The sequence below is a fragment of the Coregonus lavaretus genome (genome assembly GCF_964263955.1).
Source record: "Coregonus lavaretus genome assembly, contig: HAP1_SCAFFOLD_8307, whole genome shotgun sequence".
In the NCBI taxonomy this organism is placed as follows: domain Eukaryota; kingdom Metazoa; phylum Chordata; class Actinopteri; order Salmoniformes; family Salmonidae; genus Coregonus; species Coregonus lavaretus.
The window spans coordinates 1-13,206 of record NW_028156268.1 but is presented as its reverse complement, the minus strand read 5'-3'; the positions used below and the strand labels follow the sequence as shown (position 1 = coordinate 13,206).

The 13,206-nt window shown below is 46.7% G+C and overlaps 1 long non-coding RNA gene across 1 annotated transcript; it reads left to right on the top strand.

Annotated features, from left to right (window-relative positions):
• The first annotated feature begins 3,858 nt into the window (after window positions 1–3,858).
• Window positions 3,859–8,469, top strand: LOC311126541. Its single transcript, XR_014613006.1, has 2 exons — window positions 3,859–5,150; window positions 5,216–8,469. It is a non-coding gene; the product is annotated as an uncharacterized lncRNA (long non-coding RNA).
• Window positions 8,470–13,206: the final 4,737 nt, after the last annotated feature.

Genomic DNA, 13,206 nt, shown 5'->3' with positions numbered 1-13,206 from the left:
CCACTAGCTCCAGGTCATCTATAAATCACTGCTAGGCAAATCCCCGCCTTATCGTAGCTCTTTGGTCAACATAGCAACACCCACCCGTAGTCTGCGCTCCAGCAGGTATGTCTCACTGGTCATGCCCAAAGCCAACACCTCCTTTGGCCACCAGTCCTTCCAGTTCTCTGCTGCCAATAACTGGAACAAACTGCAAAAATCTCTGAAGCTGGAGACTCTTATCTCCCTCACTAACTTTAAGCATCAGTTGCCAGAGCAGCTTACTGATCACTGCACCTGTACACAGCCCAATCTGTAATTAGCCCACCCAACTACCTCATCCCCATATTGTTATTTATTTTGCTCATTTGCACCCCAGTATCTCTATTTGCACATCATCTTCTGCACATCTATCACTCCAGTGTTAATACTAAATTGTAATTATTTTGCACTATGGCCTATTTATTGCCTTACCTCCATAACTTACTACATTTGCACACACTGTATATATATTTTCTATTTTCGATTGTGTTATTGACTGTACGTTTTGTTTCCCCCTTATGTAACTCTGTGTTGTTGTTGTTTTTATCGCACTGCTTTGCTTTATCTTGGCCAGGTCACAGTTGTAAATGAGAACTTGTTCCCAACTGGCCTACCTGGTTAAATAATGGTGAAATATATATATATATATATAAACAAACTCAACCTCATAACACTACTCAACCTCCCCATTGACTCATTTAGCCTACTTGTGGAACAGTGCATACAGTGCAATGAAATAGATGCATAATACACGATTCAAAGACTGACTTCAAATACTGACATCAATGTGAAAGTAACTGGAGCATAAAACAGCTGACTGTGAATGCAAACTATCCCAGATAAATCCTACACATGCATTGAAATAAAAGGCATAAATCAAATGAATTACTTTGGCCTACAATCAACAAGGATGTATAAAGACAAACAAACTCAACCAAAGAATGAAGAAAATCATGAAATACAAAATGAAAATCTACACATTAAAGGAAAAATCCACACAAAGCCACTCATCACTTTCATTTACAGTGTTAAATTACACTAATATTGTCACACCCTGGCTCGGGAACTCAATATGTTGAGCCAGGGTGTGTTCATTCTATGTTTTCTGTTTCTCTGGTGGGTGTTCTAGGTGGTTTATTTTCTATGTTTGCCGGTGTGACTCCCAATCAGAGGCAAACGAGTGTCAGCTGTCGGCTGTTTGGGAGCCATATTTAATCTGTCTGTTTTTCTTTCGGGTTGTGGGATTTTGTTCGTGTGGTTTCATGTTGTACCATTAGACGTCACGTTTTCGTTGTTTATTGTTTTGTTCGTGTGAACGTTTAAATAAATAGAATTATGTTCGCTCGCAACGCTGCGTCTTGGTCCTTTTTATATGACGATCGTGACAGAAAATCCCACCAAGACCAGACCAAGCAGCGTGTCCAAGGGCCATCGCCAAATGATCTCTGTGGCAGCTTCGACTGGGTCAAGCCCATTGAGGAGTTGAGTGAGGAGGGTTGGAGACAGAGGAGCGAAAGGTGGGAGAGAATGTTGGAGGCCTGGAGAGACCCCCAGAATTTTTTTAGGGGGGGGCTCATGACATCGGGGCAGCAGGAGGCCGCTATGGAGCGGTTCAGCGGGGTTGCAGAGGAGGCCGCCAGGTTACGGGGGCCACTGGTAGAAGAGGAGATGGAAGGTGTAGAGGCACGGCGAGAGGTACTGGCGGGTGTTGCCAGTCCGGTCCGGCCCGTTCCAGATCCCGGTGTGGAGCCAGTGGTGTGTGTCCTCAGTACGGTCCGGTCTATTCCTGCTCCCCGCACCAAACCTACGGTGTGCGTCGACAGCCCAGCCCGGCCCGTTCCTGCGCTCCGCACCGAGTCTGTGGTGCGCGTCGCCAGCCCAGCCCGGCCTGTCCCTGCTCTACGCACAAAGCCTACGGTGTGCGTCGCCAGCCCAGCCCGGCCTGTTCCTGCTCCACGCACAGAGCCTACGGTGTGCGTCGCCAGCCCAGCCCGGCCTGTTCCTGCTCCACGCATAAAGCCTACGGTGTGCGTCGCCAGCCCAGCCCGGCCTGTTCCTGCTCCACGCATAAAGCCTACGGTGTGCGTCGCCAGCCCAGCCCGGCCTGTCCCTGCTCCACGCACAGAGCCTACGGTGTGCGTCGCCAGCCCAGCCCGGCCTGTTCCTGCTCCACGCACAGAGCCTACGGTGTGCGTCGCCAGCCCAGCCCGGCCTGTTCCTGCTCCACGCATAAAACCTACGGTGTGCGTCGCCAGCCCGGCCCGGCCTGTTCCTGCTCCACGCATAAAGCCTACGGTGTGCGTCGCCAGCCCGGCCTGTCCCTGCTCCACGCACAGAGCCTACGGTGTGCGTCGCCAGCCCGACCCGGCCTGTTCATGCTCCACGCATAAAACCTACGGTGTGCGTCGCCAGCCCGGCCCGGCCTGTTCCTGCTCCACGCATAAAGCCTACGGTGTGCGTCGCCAGCCCGGCCTGTCCCTGCTCCACGCACAGAGCCTACGGTGTGCGTCGCCAGCCCAGCCCGGCCTGTTCCTGCTCCACGCATAAAGCCTACGGTGTGCGTCGCCAGCCCAGCCCGGCCTGTCCCTGCTCCACGCACAGAGCCTACGGTGTGCGTCGCCAGCCCAGCCCGGCCTGTTCCTGCTCCACGCACAGAGCCTACGGTGTGCGTCGCCAGCCCAGCCCGGCCTGATCCTGCTCCACGCATAAAACCTACGGTGTGCGTCGCCAGCCCGGCCCGGCCTGTTCCTGCTCCACGCATAAAGCCTACGGTGTGCGTCGCCAGCCCGGCCTGTCCCTGCTCCACGCACAGAGCCTACGGTGTGCGTCGCCAGCCCGACCCGGCCTGTTCCTGCTCCACGCATAAAGCCTACGGTGTGCGTCGCCAGCCCAGCCCGGCCTGTCCCTGCTCCACGCACAGAGCCTACGGTGTGCGTCGCCAGCCCGACCCGGCCTGTTCCTGCCACTCGCACCAAGCCAGGGGTGCGAGTCGCCAGCCTGGTCCAACCCGTTCCTGCTACTCGCACCAAGCCAGGGGTACGAGTCGTCAGCCTGGTCCAGCCCGTTCCTGCTACTCGCAGCAAGCCAGGGATGCGAGGCGTCAGCCCTGTCCGGCTCGTTCCTGCTCTCCGCACCAAGTCTGTGGTGCGCGTCGCCAGCCCATTCCGGTCCATTCCTGCTCCACGCACCAAGCCAGGGGTGTGTATCTTCAGCCCGGTCCGATCCGTTCCTGTTCCACGCACCAGGCCAGGGGCGCGTGTCGTCAGTCCGGCTCCGGCCAGCGGGGCTAGACAGGACCAGGGGTACTTTGGGGGGTTGGAGAGGAAGTGGGGATCTAGCCCAGAGCCGGAGCCGCCGCCGAGGAATGCCCACCCAGCCCTCCCCTGTTTTCGCTCGTATTTAGGCGCGGTCGCAGTCCGCGCCTTTAGGGGGGGGGTACTGTCACACCCTGGCTCGGGGACTCAATATGTTGAGCCAGGGTGTGTTCATTCTATGTTTTCTGTTTCTCTGGTGGGTGTTCTAGGTGGTTTATTTTCTATGTTTGCCGGTGTGACTCCCAATCAGAGGCAAACGAGTGTCAGCTGTCGGCTGTTTGGGAGCCATATTTAATCTGTCTGTTTTTCTTTCGGGTTGTGGGATTTTGTTCGTGTGGTTTCGTGTTGTACCATTAGACGTCACGTTTTCGTTGTTTATTGTTTTGTTTGTGTGAACGTTTAAATAAATAGTATTATGTTCGCTCGCAACGCTGCGCCTTGGTCCTTTTTATATGACGATCGTGACAAATATGTGTCGTAGTAAATATAAAATGTTATAGATTGATCTGAGCAAGACGTTGTGCAAGACAAATTGTGTTAGGAGCTTGTTTGCAATAAATGTTCTGTGTCATGTGTCTGATACTAACAGTGTGTTAGTTGTCTGTGCATAACATTTTAGTAGCGAACAAAGAACAGAACACCAGATGGCCTAATCTGGCCTAGGAATGCGATAATAGGACAACACCCCCTCTCCGGCCATAAACCACCAGATACTCCCCACCACTTTCCCTTGACACACATCAATATTTCATCTGCACACACACTCATTCTCATGCCTCACAAGTTCTTTGACACACACAGACATTTCACTGTGGACGCACACTCAAACTCCACTTCCTTCTACTGGTCGGGTGCCAAGGGCAGAGGACTCTGCCGTGCACCAATGGGGCATATGCTCTGGACAGAGCAGACCCGCCTACTACGCCTCGGGAACCAATCAAGGGACTAGAAGAAGGACCCCTTCCTTTATGTTACATTGTATAAAGTAATGCTGTAAACTCTTTTTAATCGTCCTTCTCAACTGTCTCCATAAGAGGCAATTGATTGGGTCCATGCATTGGGCCCATGCATGTAGCTTGAGCAGTACCAGCTATCAGGAAAAGGCAAATCATCGATCTAAAAACAGACGGAAGTGTGACCTGAAATCCAGGAGACATCAACTATTTGTCTTGCCTCAGGAACCTGATCAGAGCGCGCTCTTCTAAAAAGGTATGCAGAGCCTGTTAAAACGAAATCTTGCATATTGTACTATAGACTATACCAAATTTTGATCAGTAGTACTGAGTGTGAGTATGAATACTTGTTAAACAATTTTCCATCCTAATGAATTAAGGCATAAGTGAGATATCTGGTACTGTGATTTATACTGTAAAATTTCACACGTATAAGTTAACACAGTTAAAAAGTCCTATTTTAGATAGGTTGTGAGTGTCCACATTTAAAAGGTCCTATTTTAGATAGGTTGTGAGTTTCCACATTTAAAAGGTCCTATTTTAGATAGGTTGTGTGGGAGTGTGTAGTCACACGAATAAGTTAACACAGTTAAAAAGTCCTATTTTAGATAGGTTGTGAGTTTCCACATTTAAAAGGTCCTATTTTAGATAGGTTGTGTGGGGAGTGTGTAGTCACACGAATAAGTTAACACAGTTAAAAAGTCCTATTTTAGATAGGTTGTGAGTTTCCACATTTAAAAGGTCCTATTTTAGATAGGTTGTGTGGGGAGTGTGTAGTCACACGAATAAGTTAACACAGTTAAAAAGTCCTATTTTAGATAGGTTGTGAGTTTCCACATTTAAAAGGTCCTATTTTAGATAGGTTGTGTGGGGAGTGTGTAGTCACACGAATAAGTTAACACAGTTAAAAAGTCCTATTTTAGATAGGTTGTGAGGTTCCACATTTAAAAGGTCCTATTTTAGATAGGTTGTGTGGTAGGTGTGTTTTGACGTATGAATGGATGAGATTTGACCCATCATTAGGTGGGGGTGAATCACCGAAATTGACCAGAGGTACTAAATTCCCGGAGATGCCAGCTATCTCTGTGATTTCACACTTAAAACGTTCCATATAAATGGTTGTGTGAAAGGTACAATTAAAGCTGAGACTAAGTCCTTCCTAGTGATCGAGTTGTCAAAAAAAAAAAAATCCTTTGATAGGGATCCAGTTGCTTCTGTGACTTCACATAATGAAGGTGCCTTTTAAGGTTGTGTGAAGGGTGCAGTCGAACTGAGACTATGTTTTAGGACGCTCTGGTAATCTAAATTCATTAGTTGCTTCTGTGACTTCACATGTAAAATTGGTCCTTACATAAGGACGTGTGAAGGGTGGCAGTCGAACTGAGAATGTGTTTTAGGACTCTTGATAGCCTGAATACATTAAGCATTGTAATTCCAATTGGCTTTTGGTTTGTGTGTTTTGATGTATTATAACGTGTAATGGATGATGGGTAGTTATAGTGAGACTTATGAAACTGAATACCAATCTGTGGAATTGAGTGAATTTGACCTAGGGTTTCAGGAACCAGGGACTGGGGAGACTGATATTGAAGTTGTGCATGATTCTAGAACAAGCGTGAGATAACTAAAGTGTGGTGTGTGCTGTGTGTAGAAATTACTGCATTGGTATATGTGACTGGAATTCTGATTTTTATGATAATGATTGTATTACACATAATATAAAAACAATCAGCCTCTTTATATACGAGGGTGTCGTACATGAGATAAGTCTGTATTGATACCGATAATACATCCTTGGAAATAAAACACCAGGGACGGGATAAGTGTATAAAGATAGTAAAGCAAAATGGCAGGGCCAAACCTAACCATACCCAAATTTAATGAATACCTAGAACAACGAATGACAGAGAGAGCAGAGGGAGAGTTGAGAGTAGGGACATGGGAAATAGAGGAGAGTAGGAGGGTGCAACCTAAAAAATCTGACACAATGTGTGTGAAAGGGTCTCCTACAGTCGCCCCAGACACCAGCACCACTCCTGGCCCCACCTCACTATAGAGCCTAAAAGGCACCATGACTTTTGGCCCACAACCACAACCATGGCCTCAGCGGGGCACTCCACCGGGTCCTCCTAGAAGAAGGAACTACCTGTGCTACAACTGTGGAAAAACTGGACATTTTAAAAGAGACTGTAGAGGAAAGGGAGGACCCCCACAACAACCATAGACCCACCTGTCTGAACTCCAGGTGCCCGAAGGTGTGATCCTCATCCAATACTACTACCACCGACATCACAGATTGAACTCAACCAAGGCGATATAGCACAGTTACAGAGCTCAACAGGACCCTATGAACACTCAGTCTGGGCCCAGGAGGGGGCGGCAGAGGACAGGACAAAACTCTGGACCTGCCATGATGGAAGACTTGTTACACCAGCTAGACTCTGCCCTGAACTGTTGCGTGAGAAGACCCTCCAAGAGGTTTCACACATCTGGTGGCACCCTCACATGACAGAAACTGTAGACAGGTTTTCAAAATGGGTAGAGGAAACAGTTTCCTACAGAAACTACAGAATAAGAGGATGCTAGGTCAGTTATTAAGTGGCTACAAACTGAATTAATATCCAGGTACGGTATACCAAGGCAGATGAGATCTGACAACCACACATTTTAGCAAAAAACACCTGAAAAAGGTGGAGGAAAGATTCGGAATCATGCACAGATCCGGTTCAGTAACATCCACAGTCCCAGGGACTCGTGGAACATGCCAACCAAACATTTAAAGCTAAAATAACAAAGGTTTGTGCAGGAACAAAATTAACATAGGTCCACCAAGGGAGGGAGGTCATATGCCCTCCCTTGATGTACAACAGATAGAAATGACTGATTATGTGAAGAAATTAACGGAATTTTCTGCAGCACTCTCTTCTCAGGTGCAGAAGGCCCAAGAGGGGGAGCTGTCGGGAAGTACGCTGACACTGAAGGTAAAAGTGGGAGACTGGGTGAGGGTAAAAGTCCACAAGAGAAAGTGGCTGGAACCCAGGTGGACTGGACCGTACGAAGTGAAGGAGGTTACTTCACACTCAGTCCAGGTCAGAGGTAAATCAGGCGCACACTGGCACCATCTAACTCATTGCACACCAGCCCCCACTCCTTCTAGATCACTGACAGAAGTCAGGGCTGATTTGAGCAGCCAAAACCAAAATTTGACACCAAAATGAAGATGAAATAGAATTTGAACAACAGCTTTGATGTATTTAATCGTGCACTAGAGGGGGACTAACATTGTTTAATTAACTAGCCATATAATCACTCACTAGAGGGGGACTAACATTGTTTAATTAACTGGCCATATAATTAGTACGCTAGAGGGGGATGGTTGAATGTTTTTTACCATTGCATTATGCGTTATCATGTTTTGTTTTCTTTCCTGCATTATTGTTTTTCTTTTAAGACTGATTCAACTATGCTTAATGCCAACATATAATTAATGGATCACGTCTAGAAGACGTGAAGAGGGGGATTTGTCGTAGTAAATATAAAATGTTATAGATTGATCTGAGCAAGAGGTTGTGCAAGACAAATTGTGTTAGGAGCTTGTTTGCAATAAATGTTCTGTGTCATGTGTCTGATACTAACAGTGTGTTAGTTGTCTGTGCATAACATTTTAGTAGCGAACAAAGAACAGAACACCAGATGGCCTAATCTGGCCTAGGAATGCGATAATAGGACAACACCCCCTCTCCGGCCATAAACCACCAGATACTCCCCACCACTTTCCCTTGACACACATCAATATTTCATCTGCACACACACTCATTCTCATGCCTCACAAGTTCTTTGACACACACAGACATTTCACTGTGGACGCACACTCAAACTCCACTTCCTTCTACTGGTCGGGTGCCAAGGGCAGAGGACTCTGCCGTGCACCAATGGGGCATATCCTCTGGACAGAGCAGACCCGCCTCCTACGCCTCGGGAACCAATCAAGGGACTAGAAGAAGGACCCCTTCCTTTATGTTACATTGTATAAAGTAATGCTGTAAACTCTTTTTAATCGTCCTTCTCAACTGTCTCCATAAGAGGCAATTGATTGGGTCCATGCATTGGGCCCATGCATGTAGCTTGAGCAGTACCAGCTATCTCTGTTTTAATAAACTGCCTTTTGCTTAAGCAAATTCCTCTCTGTCTAGCGTCGATGGTTTGTACTCCCTCTCCTAATTATGGTTTCACCAACATATGTGAAAACAATTTTGTAAACAAATGTTTAATTTTGACGTTATAATAATGTTGGTAGCAACATGGAAACACGTTGTGGAAATCTGTTGCAGCTCAAGTAGACTACAAAATCCACAATGCAATGCTCTCTCTATGGGCTGGTTATACACAATAATACAAAGACAATATCAGCATGTGAAGTAGCTAGCTAGCTGTAAAATCGCCTAAACAAACTGCACAATCAATTTAGGAGTCTACAATCTCCTGCAGATCGATGTCGCTCACAGAGTGGAGTCTAACATTCACAACAGCAGATATACTTGGAGGAGATGGGAAACGTTGCCCATACTAGGTCAATGGGCTGCGCGGTGCATTCTGGGTGATTCCGGGACAAGGAGAGCTCTCCTTCAAGAAGTGAATGGTAGTCTATTGGGCGCTAGCTCAAAAACCTAACATTAGCACGAATTTCGTCAACACATGAAGTGCAACACAAATCTTTTTGCGAGATGTGAGATAATTAACTTGCTATCTGTAGTATCGTATATCTTTGGAATCGTGTTATTATGTACTTTCGAGGAAAATAGGCACGTTTCTCGACACAGACTGACTTTGAGAAGGAATTGCCTGACGATTAGCTTAGCAACCGCGTGACGCAGAATGACAACTTGAACGCGATTGGTCGACAGTCTGCTGGGTGGGACATTATACAGTCCTTCATTCATTGGATTCTATCTACTTTCTTTAATATCTCTGGCAACGGCACCATGCAATGCACCCTGGACTAAAGAGGCAGACAAATAGGAAAAATGTGCTAGACCCTCCGTTAAATTACACATTTCAGTAGGTAGGAATATCGCAGAAATATGATCAATGGCTCATTCGAGAGAAGACATCCTCCCGAGTCATGACATCGGCCAGTATTGAAATCTGACGATTTTGCGATCTCCCTCCTTTCTCTCCCCACTCCCTCCTCTCTCTCCCCACTCCCTCCTCTATGTCCCCTCCTCTCTCTCCCCACTTCCTCCTCTCTATTCCTCTCCCTCCTTTCTCTCCCCACTCCCTCCTCTATGTCCCCTCCTCTCTCTCCCCACTCCCTCCTCTCTATTCCTCTCCCTCCTCTCTCTCTCCACTTTTTATTTTATTTTTTTATTTCACCTTTATTTAATCAGGTAAGCGAGTTGAGAACAAGTTCTCATTTACAACTGCGACCTGGCCAAGATAAAGCAAAGCAGTGCGATAAAAACACAGAGTTACACATGGGGTAAAAACAAAACATAAAGTCATTAATACAACAGAAAATATATATACAGTGTGTTCAAATGTAGCAAGTTATGGAGGTAAGGCAATAAATAGGCTATAGTGCAAAATAATTACAATTAGTATTAACACTGGAATGATAGATGTGCAAGAGATGATGTGCAAATAGAGATACTGGGGAGCAAATGAGCAAAATAAATAACAATATAGGGATGAGGTAGTTGGGTGGGCTAATTTCAGATGGGCTGTGTACAGGTGCAGTGATCGGTAAGGTGCTCTGACAACTGATGCTTAAAGTTAGTGAGGGAGATAAGAGTCTCCAGCTTCAGAGATTTTTGCAATTTGTTCCAGTCATTGGCAGCAGAGAACTTTAAGGAATGGCGGCCAAAGGAGGTGTTGGCTTTGGGGATGACCAGTGAGATATACCTGCTGGAGCGCAGACTACGGGTGGGTGTTGCTATGGTGACCAATGAGCTAAGATAAGGCGGGGATTTACCTAGCAGTTATTTATAGATGGCCTGGAGCCAGTGGGTTTGGAGACGAATATGTAGTGAGAACCAGCCAACAAGAGCGTACAGGTCACAGTGGTGGGTAGTATATGGGGCTTTGGAGACAAAACGGATGGCACTGTGAAAGATTACATACAATTTGCTGAGTAGAGTGTTGGAGGCTATTTTGTAAATGACATCGCCGAAGTCATGGATCGGTAGGATAGTCAGTTTTACGAGGGCATGTTTGGCAGGATGAGTGAAGGAGGCTTTGTTGCGAAATAGGAAACCGATTCTAGATTTAACTTTGGATTGGAGATTCTTAATGTGCGTCTGGAAGGAGAGTTTACAGTCTATCCAGACACCTTGGTATTTGTAGTTGTCCACATACTCTAGGTCAGACCCGTCGAGAGTTGTGATTCTAGTTGGGTGGGCGGGTGCCAGCAGCGTTCGATTGAAGTTTTACTAGAGTTTAAGAGCAGTTGGAGGCGACTGAAGGAGTGTTGTATGGCATTGAAGCTCGTTTGGAGGTTTGTGAACACAGTGTCCAATGAAGGGCCAGATGTATACAAAATGGTGTCGTCTGCGTCGATGTGGATCTGAGAGTCACCAGCAGCAAGGGCGACATCATTGATATACACAGAGAATAGAGTCGGCCTGGGAATTGAACCCTGTGGCACCCTATTAGAGACTGCCATAGGTCCAGACAACAGGCCCTCCGATTTGACACATTGAATTCTAATTGAACACCACTCACTCCTCTCTCTCCCCACTCCCTCCTTTCTCTCCCCACTTCCTACTCTCTCGCTCCACTCCCTCCTCTCTGTCCCCTCCCCTCCTCTCTCTCCCCACTCCCTGCTCTCTCCTCGTTCTCTCTCTCTCTCTCTCTCTCTCTCTCTCTCTCTCTCTCTCTCTCTCTCTCTCTCTCTCTCTCTCTCTGTCTCTGTCTCTGTCTCTCTCTACTCCTCTCTCTTTCTCTCTCTCTCGCATTCTCTCTATCTTCCTGACATATAGCATCAGGCCTGTTGATCTTGACTCAGGTCACAGACCTCTATCATTGGAACAGACCTGAGTCTGTGACCTGATCACTCACACAACAGAGGACAGAACAGAAAAAGGTCTGATAAACTACAGTTCCTCACAATAAAATGACAGCTCTTAAGTTTGTTTAATAAGAAAGAGCAGCTCTATACGACATTCAAACTAACTGTTTTGAGCTGATAGTAACTCCAGGTCCAATTCATTAAGACAGGCCTTGGAAGGCATTAAAAAAGTCCCTAGTTGTGGATCTCATCAAGGAGTTAGTCCAAAGTGTCTCAGTGTGGCTTTGTGTAAAGACATTCCCCTGAATGTGTGTGTGTGTGCAGGGTGTGTGTTTTGTGGCATCTAGCATTTACCCCCCCCCCCCCCCCTCCAACAGATGACCAATATAAAATATATAATATATACTCTCTTTCATTTACATGGAGACATATACAATCAATCATTGACACACTGAATATACAACAGTCAGATGCATGACACCATCACAACTTAACTGACATTAGTGCCTCTCCCCAGATGGACAATTATGCTACAGTAAAGTATATTTACAGGTGATAACGTCATTGTCCTGCTTTGAGACAGATTTTTACTGTCTGCTTCCAGTTGTATTTTCTTTTACTAGCCCTGTAAATGATAATATATCTTACAATATCAAATCATATCTCAGTAACTGTCACAAGTGTATATGGCTATGCTCTGTCCCCACTCCCTCCTCTCTCTCGCTATCTCTACTCCTCTCTCGCTCTCTCTCTCTCTCTCTACTCCTCTCTCTCTTTCTATCTCTCTCTACTCCTCTCTCTCCCCCCTCTCTCTCTCGCTCTAATCCTCTCTCTCTCTCCCCACTCCCTCCTCTCTCCCTTCCCTCCTCTCTCTCCCCACTCCCTCCTCTATCTCAGTAACTGTCATAAGTGTATATCAGTATAACAGCATCCTACCTGTGCTCCAGAACAAGATCATCAATATCACTGCAGGTATCATATCTGTCTCTAACTTTGGCTCCACTGAGCTATACAAGTCTACTGTCATGAAGAGTGGACTGAAGAGTGGAAAATACTTCTAGGCTATATGACTTCTATGTCATTAGTTCATTAGGTCTTTGATGTGAGATAAACTTCTTAGCAACTTATCTTGGATCACTGGTTGAACTCAGCTAAATACAGCAAAATGATCTGTTTTGAAACCCCCCACAGGAAACTGCTGACAGAGCAGCAAAGTTCACATAGTGTGTGCTATAATATCTTAAATTATCATCAGTGCTTGACTTGGGAAAGTCACATCAAACTTTCTACTGCTTGAGTTAACCTCTTATAGAAAATTGGTTAATGTTCCAGCACCTAAATATAAACAGTACCAGCACCCAAAATGAGTACTGATGAGGTCTCATGTTAGAGCAGGAGAAGAGGGGATGTGGTGTAGAAGCTAGAGGTCTGTTTCCCAAGTCAACTCAACAGGTCTGATGCTATATGTCAGGGTCAGGCTGGGCTGGGCCAAGAGTGGAAAAGGTTACTGGTTATGATGACATCACTTGTGAGAAGTCAGTGATAATAATATATTCTCTCTCTCCCATCTCTCCCTCTCCTCCCTCTCTCCTCCTCTTTCCCTCCCCCTCTCAACGTCTGCCACATTACTTTCTTCCTCCTCCCTCCCTCCCTCTCTCTCTCTCTCTCTCTCTCCCTCCCCTCCTCAAATATATATTATATAATGTAAGGGGAGGGGAGGGAAAAGAAGAGGGGAAGAGGGGGAGAGGAGGAGAGGAGAGTGGGGAGAGGAGGAGAGAGGGAGAGGAGAGGGGGGGAGAGGGGGAGAGAGGGAGAAGAGGGTGGAGAGGGGGAGAGAGGGAGAAGAGGAGAGGGGAGAGGAGGAGAGGGGGAGAAGGGGAGAGAGGAAGAGGAGAGGGGGGAGAGAGGAAGA